Genomic DNA, 22,555 nt, shown 5'->3' with positions numbered 1-22,555 from the left:
TATTATTTTTGGCGAATGTCCAACAGTAGATTCAATTAAAGTTACAAATCCAATTATTTTATAAAAATCGATTTTTATATTTATGTATTAAAGTAGTCCGAGTATCGCACTACGTCATAATACGGATTTTACAATATTGGTTCGACATTTACAAAGCGTTTTGGATACCCGGTATTGATTTTGCTCTACATCGCTGTTGTAAACAATGGCAATAATAAGCAATTAGAACGGTAATATATGTATTCTATGAGAGATAGAAATGATTAATGTTGAGAAACTCGATTCTGTTAAAGTAAAATGAAAAACGAAGTTTCTGATTAACCAGGATATCAGGTATGCTTATATCTTCTTTGTTTTGATGCCTCCCCCCCCCCCCCGAATTTTTCTTTTTCTTTTACTAAAACCGGTTTAAATTTAGAGACAGAAGCTATTTCGAATTTAATAAATCTTCAATTAGTTAATGACTGTTTAAATGATATCTAACATTGTTGACAGATCTAGGCAGAAAACTGTAGCAAAATGTGATTCTTACGGATTTTTTCGTCAGGGTCTACTTGGTTTAGAGCTTATAGCGTGAAAAGTAATCCGTCAACATATAATTTATTTTACCAAATCTTTTTTCTAAGATGCCATTCTATAGAATAAACACCATGAATTTAAGTTTGAGTCCATAAAATAGTAAAAAAAATTACCAAACGCGATACAAGCATTGCTTTTTTGGGAGTTGATTTTAATCAACTCTCCTATGCAGTTACTCGGACAAACCGAAAGTGAAACAGTGTTTTGACCTCAGCACAAATCATCGCTGCTGACAAGACTTAAACACTGTGCCGGATAATTATGCCAGTGCCAAGGTTGCATTTTTGCATCCGCTTAAGATGAAGTTTCGGAAAAATCCATATATACCAAATGGTAGACCATTGTCTAGAGTATATATAACCACCTTTGTTTATAGTGTTTTTCACCTGACAGGTGAGATATTTACCTTTAAAAATTAATATCCCATAGGAAAATGATAATTCCCATAGGAGAATTGATTCTTCTACAGGAAATATTGACAATCATGTAGGATTTTTTAAAAGTCCTATAGGAATTATATTTCCTATAGGAGAATGGTATTTACTGTTGGAATTTAATTCAGACATGTAGTTTTCCTATAGGATATTAAGTTTTCCTATCGGATTTAATCAAATCCTATCGGAATTAAAATCCCTATAGGAAGTTCTTGTATTCCGATAGGAAAGGACTATATATGGTTTGAGCCTAAAATGGCCCCCTAAAATGAACATTGTCATTTTATTGTAATTCTTCGTTTTATTTGTACAAATATACATTTGAAGTTTTTCATAATTTTCATTTTGATTTGAGTACCCACAATTTAAAAATATGACATCATAAAGTTTACCTTTTCCCGCCATTTTCTCATTTTTAGCATAAAACGGCTTGTTTTTAGGTAGTTTTTCTTTAAGAAAACATTGTGCGACTGCTTGAACAAACAAAATATTTTCACCAAAGATGTATCTATCCAATACTTAAAAGTGGCAAAAAGTTCGTTCTTGTTCAAAGAGTTGCTCGATATTTCCCATTCGTAAAAAGATAAGAAAAATTTCAATTTTTGATTGATTTTGATTAAATTATTAAAATAGCGTCACTTCTGACGTCATATACTGCCAGTGAGTGCATATAAATCAAATAAATAAGTGAAAAACATATTTCATGTCAACTCTTTTATAAAATAACACAACAAATTAATGTTCCTGAATCATTTTAAAAATAGCGAATTTTGGGGGCCAAATTTGACTAATACCATATATAGTTCTTTCAAATTACCTATAGGAATATTGTTTTTCCTATGGGAAAAGTTACTTTCCTATAGGAATTTATTTTTGAAAGGTAAATATCTCACCTGACCGGTGAGATACAATGATAACAAAGGTGAATGTTAACTCTTTAAGCAATGAATTTTTCGATATATGCAGCGTAGACGGGTGCAAAAATGCCACCTTGGCACTGGCATAATTATCCGGCACAGTGTTCTTAGTTTTTGAAAATAATTGATTAATTCGATGTAATGTATGCTAAAGCAATGTTTTTCAAGGAAACTTATTTATAGATACCTTGAAAATAGTCAGATTTTAAATGGTACGAACAATTCAGATATTTTTTGTAGTCGTATGTATTCCTACGCCAGAGTTCAATATAGTCTCGTTCAACTTGACGCTCGGCTGTCTCCGTAAATGTCCGACAAGCAGAGAGTCTCTCTTGCTTGTCGGAGATTTACGGTGTCAGCCGAGCGTTTGGTCGAACGAGACTAGAATTCAGTATTGCTTGGATCCATACAATGTTCGAGAAAATTTTCCATTACTGATACATAGTTTGATTAAATTAATTTTATCTTCAAATATTATTTAATATGATTTATATGGGGGTTTCTCGACATTCTTGTCGAAAAAGTCCAAAAATTCATATTATAAAAATGTGCGTAATTCAAATACAAATTAGAAACTACATGTACTTGTCATGCAAAATAACATATCTAAAATAAATAAACATCGACAAAATCAACTCCCGTCAGTTCCTCAGTACTTTAATTTGTATTCTAATTTGATACATCAGGTCCATAAAGCGTACTTACTTACAAAAATTTGCGCAAAATTATTGATGAGATATGGCTTAAATAAATATTTATACTCTATTACGATGTTCAGTTCTAATTTTCCCAAAATTGGTAATTATTTTTAGGAAAAACGGACGTCTGGCAAATTTCATAATTGTCAATAACTTTCGCAAGAGAATACACCCGTCTGTGAGGTGATAACAAACAAACTAGCATGTTAACATACATATTTTCTTTTGTATATGTATTGCTAGAATGTATATTTATCATTTAAAGCTAAGCTTTTAATGATTGAGCCCATTTAGTGCCGAGTATAGGAATACCTTAAACAAAATACATTACCATCTTTTGTGGTTGCATTACTGCATATTAAGGTAAAATTTGATATAGATCAAATTATTTTTTTTTTTCAAATCAATGACAACATCAACAAGTTCAATACCATTTGGGCTGTGAAGAAAAATAATTTTGATTGATTTTTCCACCATCCCTCCTAAAACAGAATCATTCTGTCATATATCTTTGATAACTTACTATGTAACTACATATTGTGTATGGCTGTGTGGACGTCTTATAAAATTCCAAAAATAAATTCCAAAATTAAACAAGTGGTCCACAGTCCTTAACAGTCATATGAGTATCATTAGCCCATGCATACCTGTATATATGCATCTAATTTAGCTTTATTCTGGAGTAGAAATCTAGAAAACATTAATGACATCCCTCTCCCGTAAAATCTTGCAACAAGGATTATAAAATCTATAATTTTGGTGAAAAACCCAATATCGGATATTGAGAAAGCTGCAAGACTCTAATGACAGGAAAACATTTTCCCATATTTGTTTTACTGTAAAAATAGCGTTTACGTCTTTATGTTTTCATTTATAAACTAAAAATGGCCAGAATGCCCGTTTTACCTAGTAAACAATTCCCTTTTTGGCCCCTTAATTAAATTATTATTATCTTTATTAAATTATTTACAATGATAACTTATTAATTATGAACAAGCAAGGGAAGATTGATTACACCCCTCTCCCAATGACAAAACTATTGTCCCATGGGCCAAAGGTTTTACTGATATCTAACTTTAATAGACAACTTTATTTATTCTAATTTCTAGATATGTATTTATCTCCACAATAAAGCTCAACAGTAGAACAAAAGAAAAAGATCTTAAAACATAATAACCACCCACTCACCTCCCCCCCCCCTCCCGGCAGAACTCCTGCCTTAAGTATCATGAAATTTTATTTATGAAGACAGCTTTATGGTTTTATTAAAACATGCTGCCAGTTTATATTCAGTGTCGGTAAACGTGAAGAGGATTTGTTTAAATTATGTTCATAAACACTATATGATCATTTTGGCCATATTTGACTTTATATTGGCTAATGAAATAAAACGGCGTTAAAACAAAATAGAGGAATTTGTTTGTTGCTACAAATGTTAATGTAACCACGGTAATAGATGTAATAAGTCAGAACTAAAGTACCACGAAATACATATTTTTAATAGTTTCTCTACATAATTACAAAATGATTTTATATGTTATAATGATAGCCTAATTATGTATTCTGCATTGTCTGTCTGCAAAGTTGTGTAGTTCAGACGAATTAAACGTTTTATTGCAACGTTTTGAAATGAACACTTGTTAAATCATTGCTTACAATCAATGAATATGCCGTTTTATTAACAAATATCTACATTTGTCATCCCATTACATCATTTAAGCGTGAGCTTTTCGCCATGGTTTTGCAAACGGCGAATTCCAGTGCACGGGAAAAAGAACGAGTTAAACCTACAGATACATCAAGAAAATTCTTTTGGCAGCATCCAAGCATGCCATTTAGCTCCAGTAGTGCTATGCCAAAAATGAATGATATTTAAAGAGCGAATCTAATTAAAAACCGACTTAATAAATGTTCCGACCGGGTTCGGTTTTTTGTACTACTCATAAATGCATAAATTTTCAGAAAATGACAAATTTTTCCATCAAATAAATCTAATTATTTCATTATGATTAAAATTAATAGTTACGAACAACCCATACATATTAAAATCGCAACGTGTTTCGGTGTTCAGCCTTCTATTACACAGGCGTATTTACTGTAAACAAAACACATGCAGGGCTCGCGAAGATCTCCCTGGACATGTTTGTTGATAGAAATATGTCTTTTCTAGTTCTTTCAGGTAATAATTGCTCAAAGTTTTTAAAATGACCACAATCGTTATATTGTAAGCATGTATTTTGCGTGTTTATCATAACGTGCGAGTATCCATTATTGCAGAAAAATACACAAATTTGTTTTTCTATTACTCTGTTCATGTAAGCTGTCATGTAAAAAATTCTGGGCAAATCTCTGCACTGTTCATTTATTTAATTTGAGGAATACTTTTAAGTTTATTCTCATCAATATCAACTGTTTACAGGAAGTTCGAGTACCCATTATTGCCGCTCATATCTTTTCACTTTTTTCCAGTAATTAATTGGTAAAAAGGTCAAACTTTTAAAAAAATTTTACAGTATCAGATTAAATGTAAGAATATAACAAAAATTATATCATAAACGCTATTCAATCTTATTTTAAGCAATTTTCTTTTAAATGTCCCTGTGACCAAATACACACAAACGGGGGAACATGTGCTTCACATGTCTGGGGACAAATGATTAATAATAAATAAATGCATTGTTTATTTATTCAAAAGCTTTTATAGAATAAGTTTTAGTGTGTCCAGTAAAAGAAATAAATAAATGTGTGAAAAATCTTTGATCCGCCTCAGGTTGGAAACAAAATGGCGTATTACAAGCAAGCAGATGTTTGGTTTTCTTTTAAAATATTGTGTAGTAGAAATGATATCTTGCTTATTTTTGCCAAATATCATAACACGGAGGTAAATATTCTTAGAATTTGGACCTAAACAAAAAATGCCCTGTCATCAAAGTGGATTACAAGTCAAATATTCAGTGGCATGTGTCATCGCACGGATACAAATGCGATACGTTTCCATAAGCTTACCTTGGTTAAGGTGATGTCCGAGATGTTTGAAGTAAATTTTCTTCATTCCCAACCCATATAGTGTCTTAAAAATTCTATTTTTTATTTATTTTGGTTTGTAGCTAAACCAACGAATAGATAGCGGAAATCTTGCTGTTTGTATAACATTCGGCAATAATGGATACTCGACAATAACGGGTACTCGCACGTTAGGAGTTGCTACAACCTCAATTCATTTTTGTAAGTGAGGCGCCTTGAGGGATTATATTTTTGCATATTTATGTCAGTTCATTTAAGAATAAACTGAAATTGGTAAACCATTAATAAATTATCGAGAAAGTGATGATGACCATGTGTTCCGTTTAGAGAGTCCCTTTTACATCGTATACCATGATAATCATAGTCGGGCGAAAAACTTGTTCAGCACATGTCAATTACTGTCAATCAAAATTCACGTGGTACAAACAAACGATATAAGATATAAGATCTTGGGGTTTGAAGACACGTTGTGAACATCGCACAAGCTTTTAATTACTGGGAACCAAGGTATTTCTACAGTCACGCTTGCATTCATTTGTTTTATGTCGAGAAACGTAAACATAGCAAAACAATTTTATGTATGACGTCATATTGATCTCGCGCTATATTTCCCGCGATAAATTTAGAGTATGTACTGCGTGTACTCGCTTTTTCAGTGTAAACTGCGACCCCAACGATAATCATACTTTATAAATTTTCTTGGGCGTAGAGGGATGGTGAAGATACAAGCAAGCTCTAAACTTTACTGTCATACCGATCAAAGCTAATATTGCAAACAGTAAGTAGGGAGGAAATTAAAAATATATTTATAATCAAAGTTACAGCCATGTCATTTTGTAATGAATAAAGTAATAATAAAGAAAAAAATTAAACAGTTAAAACACCTATGTAGACATTGCATATGGTCATACCATTAAATCGGAAAATTACAAACTTTCAAGATTGGGGGGGGATACAACGTACATATAGCATGCAAAAATAAAGAAATTAAAAAAACAAAACTTATGCAACAGGCGAAAAAAAGGTTAGGTAACAACCAGGAACAAAAAGAATCTATTGAATATATTTTGTTAGAATCTTTTAAAAAAATATACCTATTTTGGTATTTTATCCATTTCATAATCACTGAACTAATTAAAATATGATATTTCAAAATTAATGCCTTAGTGTTTGTTTTAAAAAGCTCTACTTTTGTTTTTTCATGTACAGCTTTTAGAGCAATTTCTGAAAATTGCAGCTACCGTTTTGGGGGTCATTCATCTAGAGTTAACGTTTCCTTATGCATCAAAACAGTTTCCATACATGTATATCAAAAAGTTTTTACGGAACTTTCTTGTATATGCATAATTATTTTAGATGATTTTGAAAGTCATTATGTCCGGGTCGTATTTTTTATAGAAACAACAAATGAAACCGTTACTGTTGGTGTTAGTCCTTTCATTGATTAGTTAAGCAACACAAGGGGAAGTGTATACACATGTTCAAAAACATCAATATGTGAAATCTAAAATTGGTATTATTTTTTAAACGTTTGCTGTAATATTAATGTATTAGAGTCAGCAAGAAAAAAAGAACCCATATTACTTACATGATATATACAGCAATATGTTTATAATATCAAAAATATAAATTATGCATAAAGAAATCCACATGACTGCTGGTTCTATTTTAAATAAAATTATTATAAACTATTTTTTCTTACATGTGTACGTTGAAGAAAAGTAAACACTACACTCGTGGTCTTTTTACAATGGTTCGGTAAAAGAATCAGACACATATGCTTCAAACATATTAAAGAAGTCAGAATCAGTACGGCAAGGAACATGTCATATTCTACCTAAATCCCAGTCAATTGAGATGGATAACATAGTCAGATATACATCTTTTTTTTTCTTCTTTTTTTTCTTTTGTTTTGGTAACAAGAAACTTTTTTATTCAACAATGTTAATATAGATGAGACAGTTTATTTCTTTTGCATAATCTTTTCGTCAAATATCAGTTAATTTACTTATTTTTACATTTTATCCATTACATAAACACTAAACAAGTTTATTTCCGATTTTCTTTATAAATTAATGCCTTAGTGTTGGTTTTTCATTTGCAACTTACAACGCGATTAATGAGAAGCACAGCTACTGTTTTTGGTGTCATTTCGTTAGCGTTTTATATTTCCTCATGCATGAAAATTGTTACCATACATGCATATCAAAGCGAGTTTTTACGGAACTTTCTTTTTTATGCAGATTTATTTTACATGTTTTAAAACCATTATTTCCGGATTCCTGTTTTAGAAACAACATATAAAACCTTTACTATTAGTCCATTTATTTATTAGTTTACGCAAGACAAGAGAAAATGTATATGCATGTTCAAGAACATGAATATGTGAAATGAAAATTTGGTATAATTTTTAAAAAGTTTGCTGTAATATTTACATGTTAAACTCAGCAGAAAAACAAAAGCAATACAACGAACCCAACCATAATTTTATGATATCCAACAAAGTATTTAAAATTCAAAACAACAAAAATATAAACTATGCACAAAGAATCCCCGATCAAGAGAAAACAATTGTGTTCTTTATATAGAAAATTATCAAACTAATCCATATCTGTTCTAATGAATTTAAAAGAGTAAATAGATTTTCAGTCTTCCTTTGATAAAGATAAGAACTAATAATCATAACTATATTTAAGTGAAACAAATGTAAACAACGTAACATCCTTGCGTAAATTTGTCGCATCTTCTTCACATTGGAACTATTGTTGTCGGCCATCAGTCTCCTATAATCACGTGCTGCTCTGGGGTGGTTGGGGAGCACAGGGTGGGCTAACCGGTTTTGGTTTGCCATGTGTGACCATGAGCTTGCTTTCTTTATAAGTATTTGGTTTTAACTTCTTCGCTTCTTTGAGTGATGGAGGAGCTCCCCCGAATCCTCCGTCTAGATAAAGACCTAAATAATAGATATAAATAATTATACACGATCATCGATGTACATATTTACTCAAAGATTCAAATCCTCGTAGCAAAAGAAATGATAAAAAAGAACTAAAAACCATCTCTGTTAGATTGATTTTGCCAGACATTTGTAAAACATGTTTCAGGGGTTTTTTTTTAACCGTATGTATGCGACTGTTCCCTATTAAAAATAAACCACATACAATTTCAATCACTTAAATAAATACGTATTATTTGTAGTTTACACGAGTTCTGTTTGTTTGTTTGTTTTTTGTTTTTTTTTGCTCTTCACCTGATTGAAATGTAAAAATAAGTTCAAAAGAATATAAAGAAATATTGCCATATCGTTATCTCTTCAGAAATTTCAGTAAATTTTCAGCTAGCTGAACAATATGAATGTATGTGTAGTTCTAGCCAATGAAAGCTATTGCCTAGGTATATACATGTACGTGATGCAATATTTGGAGCTGAAGACAATGTTACTGCATGAATACTAATGATGATTTTCATTAACAATAAAAACGCTAATTTAATGTTAATTTCTTATAGAAAATGATTTGTATTGAATAAAATTCAAAATAATATAGTTAAAATGCTAGGAAAAATCCAAAAGATATACATGATACATTGTTTATAATAGGGTCTGTAAGGTTCCCCAATTCATTAATTGTACCAACCTCAAATCCATCTTCCTAAAAAAAGGAAAATAAAGCTGATAATGTTTTTGTAAGTGTAAATACCAAAACAGCAGTACTGTAGCAGCAAAATGACACTTGCATTGTCCCATCAGGCACTGACAGCGTTAACATTTTCTTGATTATCAAAAAATATTACAAATTTAATCAAATAGATAAAATTATGATGTTTTGCCTATAACACAAAATTAATTACAGTTCTTTATAAAACAGAAAACTTCTACTACTTAACACCCTTTTTTCAAACTCTGCCTATACCACCCATACTCCTTTTTTAACAGCCCTAGTATATTTTCTTTGTTTTCAATTAATCAAATGAGTCCAAAATTTAAAAAAAAATTCAACACAAAAAATCAATCGAACCGTGTGTGCTCTTCTGATTATCTTCACTACTATAACAAACGTTCTAGAATAGCACAGAATGATGACAGTACATCTACTTTGTAGGAAGTGTCTCTCATAGAATATGTATAATTCCTCACCTTTTAATCACAGCCTCGCTCTTCCTTGTCATCTCTGTATGCCATTCAACGTAATTATTCGGATACAAAAGCGAAAACCCATTTTTCTCTGTGATTCAGAGATTAACAAGTCACACGACTAGACTTACACACCCTATACGGAAAGCGATCTAACAGTTACTAATGTTATTTAAGCTTCTTTTAGGTCACGTGAGTAAACCCAGGTGACCTATTGCTATCCGTTTCGCCCGTCGTCGTGCGTCGTCCGTTAACAATTTTACATTTTCAACTTCTTAAAAACCACAAGTCCAATTGTTACCATTTTTATGTGAGGCATCTCTATAGTAAGAGAAATCTAAATTGTGAAATTCATGGCTCTACCACCCCCGGGGCGCCACAGGTGGGACCAAATATGCCCAAAAAGCAAAATTTTCAAAAATCTTCCTTTTTATTCCCACACATGTGAGGAAAAAACTAGTTGCATGGTTATGATGTCCATGAAGCCCACTATTAAAATTGTAAAATTCATGGCCCCTGTGTCAGGGGTTCTGGCTCTGGGGTGGAGCCAATATGGCCATATAGTAAAAATGTATTGAATCTTAGAGAATCTTCTCCTCTACTCCCATATAAATTTGTTAACAACAAAATGCACGATGTCCATGAAGACCTCTACCAAAATTGTGAAATTCATGGCCCCCGTGTCAGGGGTTCGGGCTCTAGGGTGGGTCCAATAAGGCCATATAGTGAAAATGTATCAAATATTAAAAACATCTTCTTTACTCCCACACATGCAGGCAAAAAACTGAATACATGTTTATGATGTCTACTATCTCCTCTACCAAAATTGTGAAATTCATGGCCCGGGGTCAGGGTTCAAGACAGGGTGGGGGGGGGGGGGGGCAATATAGTGTTAATCCATATAATGTTTAAAATCTTCTTCTCTATTCTCACACATCTGTATGAAAAATTGACTTCATTATTATGTTTGCCAGGAAGTCCTATACTAAAATTTTAAATTTCATAGCCCCTGGAGTATGGGTTTTGACTCTAGGGCAGGGCCAAAATGGATGTATATATGTTAATGCATATAATGTTTAAAAATTGTCTTCTTTACTCCCACACACCTGAAAGGAAAACTAAATTCATAATTTTGTAGACCAGATCTTGAAGTTTTTCACCAAAATTATAGATTTTAAAGTTCTTTTTGAAAGATTTCAGGCAGGGAGGAGGTGGTCATTACAAATTTATAATGTTTCTACTCCAGAATGAAACCTAATTAAATGCATATATAAGACTCCTCAACAAGTTTGTGTAGGGGTTATTTGCTACTCAGGTTACTGTTAAGGCCAATTGGCCTCCTGTTTGAATTTATTTAACTTTTCTTTTCCATTGTAATCATTTCAAAAAGCACAAAGAAATGCTTTGTAAATGATATTTTATTTCTTAACTTAAAAGACAGAGAAACTTCAATTTGAGATTCAAGTCGGAAAATGTATAACTTGAAACAGCGAGGAAGTCTGGGAGGTAAACAAAAACGAATTACGTAAGTTATGGCGCATTATCATTCTTATTAAATCATTTATTACGCAACTTCAAGAATAACGATATAGAGAAGACCAATATTAGGTTTCGTTTAAACAAACTTATAGATATCCATTTAAATATTTTCTGGCAAGTTTTACTTGTTGTTTGAACCTGTGATATTTTTCTGCGACAGAGGATCGGTCCAAAAGTTTATGAATGATACTTCCATAGGATATCAAGTATCGAATCGCGAGGAGGTATTACTTTTTAAGGCCTGTCTTATTGCCCTGAATTCATTAATTTCCCCAAACCACCACCGAATGTTTGTTTTGTTCTAATGGGCGGCAACGACATTTGCAAAAGACCACTGAGAAAAGCTGTAAGGGACGTTCTTTCGTATCCGAAGTTCCTAAATGACGGGGTTAGAGTGAAACACGTGAAAGTGGAACAGCTTCTGTTGTTCACAAGAAACGACTTCGTTGGAAAACATTTATGTTTAATTATTTTCGGGTTGGGGTCGGACATAGTTCTAAAGATATATGTTAAGAAAAGTACTGGGCAAAATATTGTACAAATCATGGCTATGTGCAAAGTACATAGATTTACAATTAAATTTACAACACAATGATTGACACTGTTTTACAGAACTTATTTGTTTGTTAGAAATGATGAAAGCCATGGTACAAGTAACACACGTTATTACTTACTACTGGCCTCTTTTTTTGAATACACTCTGAATCCCGATAACGAACCCGAACATTAAAAAAATGGAATATAAAAAAAATATTTTTATTTGAAAATATGTCAACCAGACGCTACAAAAGTGTAAACTTGATCTGTAGCTTTTGAAGCTGTTCAGCAAGTTTCATATTATTCCTTAAACGCATAAAAAAGTGTGGAAAAATGAAGTCGGACAGACTGACGGACGTTGAGGAATGCTATAGTCCCCTCCGATGAGACTGGTTGGGGACTAATAACCGATGTCAAAAACAACTCGGTTTGTTTAAATGGGAAATTCCGTGTGAGTTATAAACGAATTGTTTACTGATGTGTGATAATAGTCACACTTGTGTCTTGTGTATTGAAACCATAACCCTTGTACCGTTAAGCATGCCAAACCCACTTAACTAGTCAACGAGGCGAGGTATTTCGGATGTAGAATCTGTAAACATGCAATCCAGCAGGGGAGAAAACAACTGAAGAAAATAAAGTGAAAGACTTTTACATGAGATATATCCTTAGCATGGAATATTTAAATATAAGTACTCTGGCCTTTCTATTTTCGCTAATTGATGGAAGGGATGGACATTTTGATGAAGTAACAAACGATATTAGAAACCATGAAAGGCTGAAAAGTATTCAAAACAGGAGAAAGACTTGATAAAAAAAAAACTTGATATACTAAATACTTCATTACTGCATTGCAGAAATAGCAAAAAAAGATAGAAAGATAATTTAACGGAGGTTTACGGTCCGCCATTCTGAATTTTCCATGGAACAACAGTTCTGCAGCTAGTTTTTTTTTTTACAGCTTTTAATGCGATAACTGAGAAGCGCAGCTACTGTTTTTGATATCATTCCTACTGTGTTTTATTTTTTGCATCAAAATAATTTCCATAAATATAAATCAAAGCAAGATTTTACGGAACTTTTTTATATATTATTATTTTGGATGTTTTTGACAGGCATTATCTCCGGTTTGTCTTTTTTTTAGAAACTATATTATGTATATATGAAACCGTTACTGTTAGTTGTAGTCATTTCATCATTTCAACTGTCCCGAGATTTTGCTTCCACCACTTTTCGTTTGGTATTTAGATAATCATAAATACCTTTGTGCTGAAACTAAATTCATCCACTAATATGAAAAATAACCACATTATCTGTTTTGAAACGCGAACTCTACAGCTTCAGGTTTCAATATACATCCCAAAATAAAAGGTCTATGGGGATTTTTGCATTGCATCAGCCATGAAATAGCCCGGGTGATTACGTTGAAAGATTGTGCGAGGTATTCCGAGTGAGTTCCGAATAGAGAGGAGATGTAAACGTTTCTCATTATAAATCTCCGTACGAAATTTGTTTTCGTTCCTGTCAACTTTTATGAGTGAAAAATGATAATTTGTCCATGAAGATATCTTTGATATTTTCCATTCTGTCTATTTCAACTGTATTTCTTTCTGTATTTTTGTATTAAAAATCATCAAAAAGTGGTGGAAGGAGTAACTTTGGACAGACTTTTGTTAACGCACAAAAAAGTGAGGGGGTGAATTTGCATGTTTAAGAACATCAATACGTGAAATCTAAAATTGGTATTACTTTTAAAACGTTTCCTGTAAATTTGATATGTTTTTTTTTCTCCAAACCTTATTTGTAAATTTATGAATGTGTTTTATTTAGGGAAGTGTTTATGTGATAAGTGCAGATTTATTCAGGGTTGTATGAAAAAATTACATAAGTAACAAATTAAGACGTGCAAAAAAGAAGCTTTTGAGTGTCGGTCTTAGTTTATTTCATATGTTCTGTTGTTACGTATATTACTTACACGTATCTCGTATCATAAATGGGGTTTAAAGCAGAATGTAACTAGTTGAGATTACATGTATATTCGTGAAGACAGTATTGTCAGTAGTAGTCACAATATCTTTGCATTTCGATTTACGGATAGCGACGGAACAAAGCACGACGAATCCGAAAATGACGGAGGATATTGAGCCGGAAGACTGCTGCTTAAAGCACTTACATGTACAGTGTATTCATAATGACGTAAAATACACTGGTGGTCGTTATGCTGTGGTACATTAACATTATCAACGGCAGACGCTTCAAATATATTGAAGAAGTCGGGATCAGTATAACAAGAAACACATAATATTCTACCTGAATCCCAGTCAACTGAGATGAACTATGTCGTCAGAGATCAATCTATTGTTTTCTTTCTTAAAGTTTGTTTGTTCTCAGAAATTTTGTAATTCAACACAATTTTGATTTAAATAACAGTTTATTTCTTTTTCATTCCCTATTTGACAACAAAAATGTAAATCTACCAATTTTTACATTTACTTCATTTTATTAACCCTCAACTAATTAATTTCTAATCTTTTAAAATAAAATTAATGTATTAGTGTTTGTTTTAGAAAACTCTAATTTCGGTTTAACATATACATCTTTCAACGCGATAACCGAGAGAAGCAGCCACTGTTTTAGGTGTCATTCCTACTGTGTTTTTCCTTCTTGCATCAAAATAGTTTCCCTATTATGTATATCAAAGCGAGTTTTTAAGAAAAATTTTCATGCATAATTATTTTGGATGTTTTTGAAAGCAATAATGTCTGGGTTGTTTTTTTTTTTTGTTTTTTTTTTTTTTAGAAAAACTTATACTGTGGATTCATTAGAATTTGTGGTGGCTTGATTTTCGTGGTATTCGTGGGTAGCCCTCTCCCACGAAATTTTTTTTAGAAAGAGTTATCTTTGTTGCTGAAACAGTAACCGATGCATCCACGAAATTACATCCCTACAAATGAGCGAAAAAGTCATACTCCACGAAAATTGGTCCCCGCGAATTAAAATGATTCCACAGTAACCTTTACCATTTATCTTTTCATTCATAAGTTAACGCAACACAAGAAGGATTTATATGCATGTTCAAGAACATCAATATGTAAAATGTGTTTTTTTTTAAAGTTTGCTTCAATGTTGAATTGTAAAAACAAAAATAAAACAACAAAATTATAAATCATGTATAAAGAATACCCACAAAGACAAAACAGTTGTGTTCATTACATACAAGATAATCAAACTAATTTGGACCTGTTTTAATGAATTTAAAAGAGTTTTTCTTCTTTTGATAAAGATAAAAACTACTCATCATAAGTATATTTAAATTAACTAAATGTGATTTAAACAACGAAACAACATTGTGTAGAATTTTAGCATCTTTTTCACATTAGAACTACTGCTGTTGGCCACCAGCCTCCTATAATCACGTGCTGCTCTGGGGTGGTTGGGGAGCACAGGGTGGGCTAACCGGTTTTGGTTTTCCAAGTGTGATCATAATCTTGCTTTCTTTATCAGTATTTGGTTTTAAGTTCTTCGCTTTTTCCAAAGAAGGAAGAGCTCCTTCGAGTCCTCGGAACGAACTACGACCTAAATACATGTACATAGATATAAATAATTATACATGATCATCGATGTACACATTTACCTTTTTCTTATTCAAAGAATCAAATCCTCTTAGCAAAAGCAATGACAAAAAAGAACTTACAACCACCTCTGTCGGACTGATTTTCCCAAACATTTGTAAAATATGTTTGGCGGGTTGTTTTACCGTATGTGTGCGACTGGTCCCTGTTAAAAATAAAGCACATAAAATTACAATCACTTAAAGGGGAAGGAAACTAAAAATATGTTGTACAATAAATCAATTAATTATCATCTACTATAATTGTAAATCGTATTTATTTTCATTAAAAACCCCGGAACAATGAAAAAATTAAGAAAATCGATCGCTTAATTTAAATTCCCCGCCGCCATGGGGGCTGCCATTTAACTTTAATCTATGACGTCACACCATCTATTCCGGTTTGTCTTATCAACATAACATCATGATATTCGCTCTAAATGACAAGTTCTGGAAAATTTGAAACAATATTGATTTGAGACCGTTCTGTTACCTTTGCAACCTACAAACTAACGTCAAATGGAGCATGTTCGTTGAAATCTAAAAGCGGAAGTTAGTGTCGGAGAAATCTCCGCGTAAATGTGGAAATTGTAAACAGATGCCAAGTATCATAAAAATGTCTGCCGTCGTTATTTCGACATGGTCATTCTGACTTAAAAGAATGAATTGTAAACATCCCGATTACAATTATAACATTTATTCAGTTAGCGAAGAACTTGACTTGGAATAAACAAATTAATCGAGGTTGTTTTCAACTTTGAATGATAGCAGATTAACAGCTGTCATGCATAACGTTATAACGTTATTTATGCATACAATGATACATGTATTTATTCTTTAGATTGACGTGTGAACTCAAACATTATCAATTTTGTTTAGTCGATTATTTGAGAAACAGAAAGGTATGAACCAGCGTTAATTATATTAAGCGCACTGTGTACATTCATTTGTATATGTAAACCAAACCGGAATAGATGGTGTGACGTCAAAATAATGAATTTTTTTGGTTTTTAATACAAAAGAGTTCTACATCATGTCAGCCTCCAGTAAATACGATTTCTCCAACTTCAAACGTTCATTAAAGCTTAATTACGTATTTTATTTTCAAAACAGCATGACCACATGTGAGACATGTAATTTACACCACTTTATTAAAATAAATAAATTATGTTTTGACTTTCCTTCCCCATTAAATAAATACGTATTACTTGTTGTTTACACGGGTTTGTTTGTTTGTTTGTTTGTTGTTGTTTTTGACGGTTTTTTGTTTTTGTTGTTTTTTTGCTCTTCATCCGATTGAAATGTGAAAATATGTTCAAAAGAGTATAAAGAAATGTTGCAATTTCGTTATCTTTTCAAAAATTTCAGTCAACTTTCAGCTAGCTGAATAATATGCATGTATGTGTAGTTCTAGCCAATGAAACCATTGCTTGGGTATACGTATGTACGTGATGGAATATTTGGACTTGAAGACAATGTTACTAAATACTAATGATGATTAACAATAAAAACGCTAATTTAATCTTTAATACATATAGAAAATGATTTGTATTGCTTAATATAAAAAAATGTTAATTTCAAATAAATAGGTATACATGATAAATTGATTACAATTGGGTCTGCAAAGTTTCTCATTTTATTAATCGCACCAACTTTAAATCCATCTTCCTAAAAAAAAGATAAAGAAAGCTGATCATGTTTTTGTAAGTATAAATACCCAAACAGCAGTGGTGTAGCAGCAAAATGGGACTTACATTGTCCCATCAGACACTAACAGCGTTAACATTTTCCGTATCTTGATTATCTAAAAATACATGTGTGTTAGAAATTCAATTGAATAGATAAAATTATGATGTTATGTCTATAACACAAAATTATTTTTATCCATAATTGATAATTTTCAAAATAGACCATTACTGCATATAGCATTATTTCTCACTCATGAAATAATTAACCTCTATCCGCTCAAAATTGAACCACCTGAGCCCTTCATCTTTGTACAGCAAAACATCACATAACAAATAGGTATGTTGCACTCTGCCACTTTTGTGACTTTATTGTTAACCAAATTTGGTTTGAAATAATCAGGAAAATGACAATAGATGATTATATAACAATAATTAATAAGTTCATAAAATTATGAATATTTAATTCTTTACCCATAATATTTTACAACTAAAATAATCCATAACTCCCATTACTGATGTAATCAATGATGTGATTGATTAGATAATTTATGAAAAACATCTTGATTATCTAAAAATACATGTGTGTTAGAAATTCAATTGAATAGATAAAATTATGATGTTATGTCTATAACACAAAATTATTTACAGTTCTGTATAAAACAAAAAACTTCAACTACGTAACCCCCTTTTTTCAAACCCAATTAACAACTCATACTCCCTTTTTAACAGCCTTAGTGTATTTTCTTAATTTTTAAATAATCAAACGTAGTCCAAAATAAAAACAAACAAACAAACATATCAAAAAAACCGTGTGTGCTCTTCTGATTATATTTACTTCTATAACAAAAGTTCTAGAATAGTGCAGAATGTTGACAGTACCTCGACTTTGTACGAAGTGTCTCTCAAAGAATTCTGCACACACGTATTTAAAACATGTAATTCGTCAGCATCAAATCGTAGAATTCCACAGCTTTCCACCAAAGACTCGCGCTTTCTTGTCATCTCGGCATGCCACTCAACCAAATTAATACATTAAAAAAGCGAGAACACCATTTTTCATCGTGTTCCAGAAACTTACCAGTCACGTAACTAGATTTAAACACCCTATACGGAAAACCGATCTAACAGTTACTAATGTTATTTATGCTTCTTTTTTTATTCAATTTACTTTCCTTTTTCATTTTTATCATTTCAAAAAGCACAAAGAAGAGCATTGTAAATGATATTTTTTTCTTAATAAACAATACAAAGAAACTATAGTTTCACTCGATTCAGGTCTGAAATGTATAACTTGAATAAGTGTATATAGTCAGGGAGGTAAAAAAAATTAAATACTAAGGTTTAGGCGCATCAAAATCAGATGTTTAATCGACCTGATATACAACGATCTAGAATAGCATAATCAAATGACTACTATAAAGAAACTTTAATATCCTCTCCGATGTTTTCTAGCAAGTTTAACCTGTGATTTGAACCTATGACAAAAAAAAATGTACAGAAGTTAACGAATGATTCTTGCAAACAAGAAAAAGAAGTCTGTTGTAGCTTAAGTATATTCTATACTAAGCAGTTGGTAACGTTGACTGTTTAAAACAAGGCATCACAATCAACAGTTGGTAATAGCACGTGTCCTGTTTATACCTCTTATGTCCAAATACATGTAGAATAAAACACTCAAAACTATAAATTTTCGTGAATATTTTTTTTCATTTTCAAAATGCCTTAAATTGTCAATCGCAACTCAACTTTATTAACTAGAGAATGTCCTAAATATTCGAAAGCAGACGGACTTCAGCCTTCTGTCTGACTCAATGAGACATCTGCGAAGCGATTTAATTAATCTGTGAATCTGATTTTAATTAGATTGGTATTGTATGAAATTTTTAGGCAAATTTCATAGTTGTGTAAGGATAACCACAAAATGTGCTTTAAGTGGGATTTTCTATTTTCGTCTATTTATCATAATTCTGCAGGAAAGTTTAGAGGCCTTGTGCATTTTTAATCATTGAAAGCATAGAGGTACATCTACAGACATTTATATACATTCCTTGAAAATTTCAAGCTTCTATCTTGAAAAGTTTTGGAGGAGATGCGTGGACAAAATGACTCTTAAAAAAAACAAAATCGTCAATATTTGAAACTGAAAGTGACGTCATCATTTGAAAATTTATCAACATGTAGCCCCGATAATGCTCTATCATTCCTAAAAATTTTGTGAAAATCGGTTGAATAATAACAAGACCCTAAAAAGAAACCATAGAAAAACAAGAGGGAAACGGAAGGCCTTAAACACTTTTAGATACGGAGTAAGTGAAACCAACCGAGCTATTCAAACCCTACAGATGTAACACGCACAATGTATTCATTTTTTAACCACTATAAAACAAATGAGTTTTATAGATTTCTTGTAGGTTTTTGCAAATTTCTACCTTAGGGCACGAGGGCCCCTAAAAATCCTCTCTTAGTATAATCCTTTCATCAAAAGCCATCAAAATATACATTTTCTAGGTGCAGGCCTGCTCTGATGAATTTTTAGGCAAAAATTCATGTAGATATAGAAAGTTTAACTGCAAAAATCTTTAATAGTTAATTTAAGAATTACAAGCGCAATATGCTAGTTTCTAAATAAATATTCGAAAGACATACTCTTACCAAATATTAAACGATTAATTACGTTTCTGTGTTACTTTTGTACACGTTTGTTTAACCAAAGTTTTGCAATACTGTTATGTCCGTTCCGACAAGCGGCGCTGAAAGGTGTCTCTCCATCCTCTGGACATAGATTAACATCTGCACCGTTATTCAGCAATAGTCGTACAATGCTATCGTGTCCATTTTGACAAGCGATATAGAAGGGACTCGTTCCTTCCTTTGTACATAGATTAACATCTGCACCGTTATTCAGAAATAGTCGTACAATGCTATCATGTCCATTTTCACAAGCGACAAAGAAGGGACTCGTTCCATCCTTTGAACAAAGATTAACATCTGCACCGTTGTCAATTAAAAATTTCACTGTGCTCTTATGGCCATCGCAGCAGGCACAATACAGGGCAGTGAATCCTTCCTCATCACGTACATTTACATCAAAACTGTTTGTTTGTGACCTATCCACTACTATGTTATGTCCATTAATGGAAGCTACAAATAGAGGTAAGAAACCTTTTTTTTATTATTTTGTCAACATTTTTATCTCTTTTTGTATTTTATTTAGTTCTTAAGGTAATCAACTAAACCGATACATTATCTAGCAATCGAAATAGACAAAAATTTGTTTACCAGGTATTCCAGTTTAATAATAGCATACTGTATTCCAGCTTAATAAATGCGTAATTTTAAAAATATTCATAATAAACAAATAGATATTGATAAACGACATAACACATTTTTGTAATTGATTTATTTTGACACAAGCTGTTTTCTGCAGCATCGATCTCTTTCTCTATTCCTTTTCCAAATAAAGAGTTTTCTGCAATATTTTCGTAGGATTCATGTTTGGTAAAATCATTACTTAAATCAAAAAATATCACAGGGGAATTCACTTTATTGGAGCTCCACCTCTACCCCGGCTGGGGCTTGAACTCATGACCTTTGAACTTACTCTTCTAACAATGAGTGGCCGATCACCCAGCCATCTAGGTAAGACAAAAAAATCTTGCTTTCAATGACGAACGGAATCTAGCGCGCTAGTTGCTCATTTCCAGCGCACTAGGTGTTCCGTTCGTCAGATTGTTTGTTTAGCCTAGATGGCTGAGTGTTAAGCGCGGTGGCCGCTCACTGCTAGGAGAGTACATTCCAGAGGTCGTGAGTTTAAAACCCGGCCGGAGCGGAGGTGGAGCTCTTATGAAAAGAATTTCCCTATGCTTTAAATATATATATATATATATATATATATATATATATATATATATATATATATATATATATATATATATATATATATATTCTTGATTGGCAGGTCAATTTAAGAGTTATTGCAATGTTTGTGCTTATATATATATATATATATATATATATATATATATATATATATATATATATATATATATATATATATATATAACACCCCAAATAACTTCCCTAAATGTTATATTCATTTTTATAGGATTTAAGAGAAAAGTGATCTGTATGTTATACTTACCCTTAATTTTAATACAATACATGACGATTGGTAAAAATACCAATATAATCACAACAAGAAGTGTTATTATCCACACCCAGTCATTTCTTTCTTGTTTTGTTTTTTCTTGTGTTTCTACTGAAGCTGTCGTTCTTGAACTAAATGTCACTTTGTACGTTGCTATGGTTCTTTACGAAAGAAAAGTTAAATTATCAAATATTCAGAAGAATTTACAGAAAATGCAAGGGGAGAGAGAAAATACGTCAGAGATATTTTCTATAAATAATTGACAGATCAAAATGTTTTGAAATAAAAAAAAAACTGTTTACCTGACACAGGTTGGATCATCAAGAAAACATCCGTTGCCAATAGACACACAACTCCTATCTACAAGAAAGCAACACATTGCAAGGATGTTCAAGTATTTTACTTTCATGATCGAAATGTTAAACAATTCAAATATAGAATGGAAAAAATGTCAACGCCTTTAATCCGTTTCTTCTACTTAAAAAAATAGAGTTTATTAAAATTGTCATTACCGTTGTATGGTATTTGTCGACTATCATCAAATGATGCGGCATATTTAGATAAAATTATAAAAGAATATTGTGTTGTACATTTAAGTAACATGTGTCTTAATGGTCAAATTATTTGAATTTTACAATACAAAACTATTGAAGTATATAGGTGAACACAAATTCGTGGCGAAGATTTTTCGTAGGAGGACAAAAATTCAGGTTGAATTGAGAATTTTAAAATACTAATGGTTCTATATTACTGCTTGCAGAGAAAATGCAAAAAATCATTTCAAATAATAAAGAGAATATATCGGTCTGTGAACAACAAAATTATGTTTTAAAAGCATGCTTAAACGATCTATAAAAAATGGTGTTGCATTCCACCTTAAACACTTTATTGTATTGATTTTTAAAGATTTTTCTGTATATATTTCTTTGTAAAACTTTAATCCCCCACCCCATTGTGTCCCCACTCTACTCCCAGGGATCATGATTTGAACATATTTGACTCTACACTATCTGAGGATGATTCCACACACACATGTAAGTTAAACCTTTTCTGGTTGTGCTGTAACCAAACAAGAGTTCTGCCGCTTGTTTGTCTTTTGTTGTACGAGTTATCTATTTTTTTTGTATTTTTGAACTCTTCAATGTTTTCGTTGTCAAACGTTTTACCCTGTTGATGTACACGAGGTGCTCCACCATCGTTTTTTTGATTTACGCCATCCTAGCCTGCTCAAAATGTAAGACTGATTTTAT

General features: G+C 31.9%; 1 protein-coding gene and 1 long non-coding RNA gene across 6 annotated transcripts in view; both read right to left on the bottom strand.

Annotated features, from left to right (window-relative positions):
• The window catches only part of LOC105340102 (uncharacterized), a 285,888-nt gene that overhangs the window by 156,734 nt on the left and 106,599 nt on the right, over positions 1-22,555 (bottom strand). The window lies entirely within an intron of this gene.
• LOC136271667 (uncharacterized) overlaps positions 21,343-22,555 on the bottom strand; it is a 35,679-nt gene continuing 34,466 nt past the window's right edge. Inside the window, exons 4-5 of the long non-coding RNA XR_010709606.1 lie at positions 21,608-21,665; positions 21,343-21,466 (exon numbers count right to left, since the gene is read on the bottom strand). This is a non-coding gene — a long non-coding RNA (uncharacterized lncRNA). The remainder of the gene's footprint in view (positions 21,467-21,607; positions 21,666-22,555) is intronic.

Source organism: Magallana gigas, chromosome 9 (genome assembly GCF_963853765.1).
Source record: "Magallana gigas chromosome 9, xbMagGiga1.1, whole genome shotgun sequence".
NCBI classification, from domain to species: Eukaryota; Metazoa; Mollusca; class Bivalvia; order Ostreida; family Ostreidae; genus Magallana; species Magallana gigas.
The sequence above is the reverse complement of the archived record's forward strand: the minus strand, read 5'-3'. Positions and strand labels throughout refer to the sequence as shown.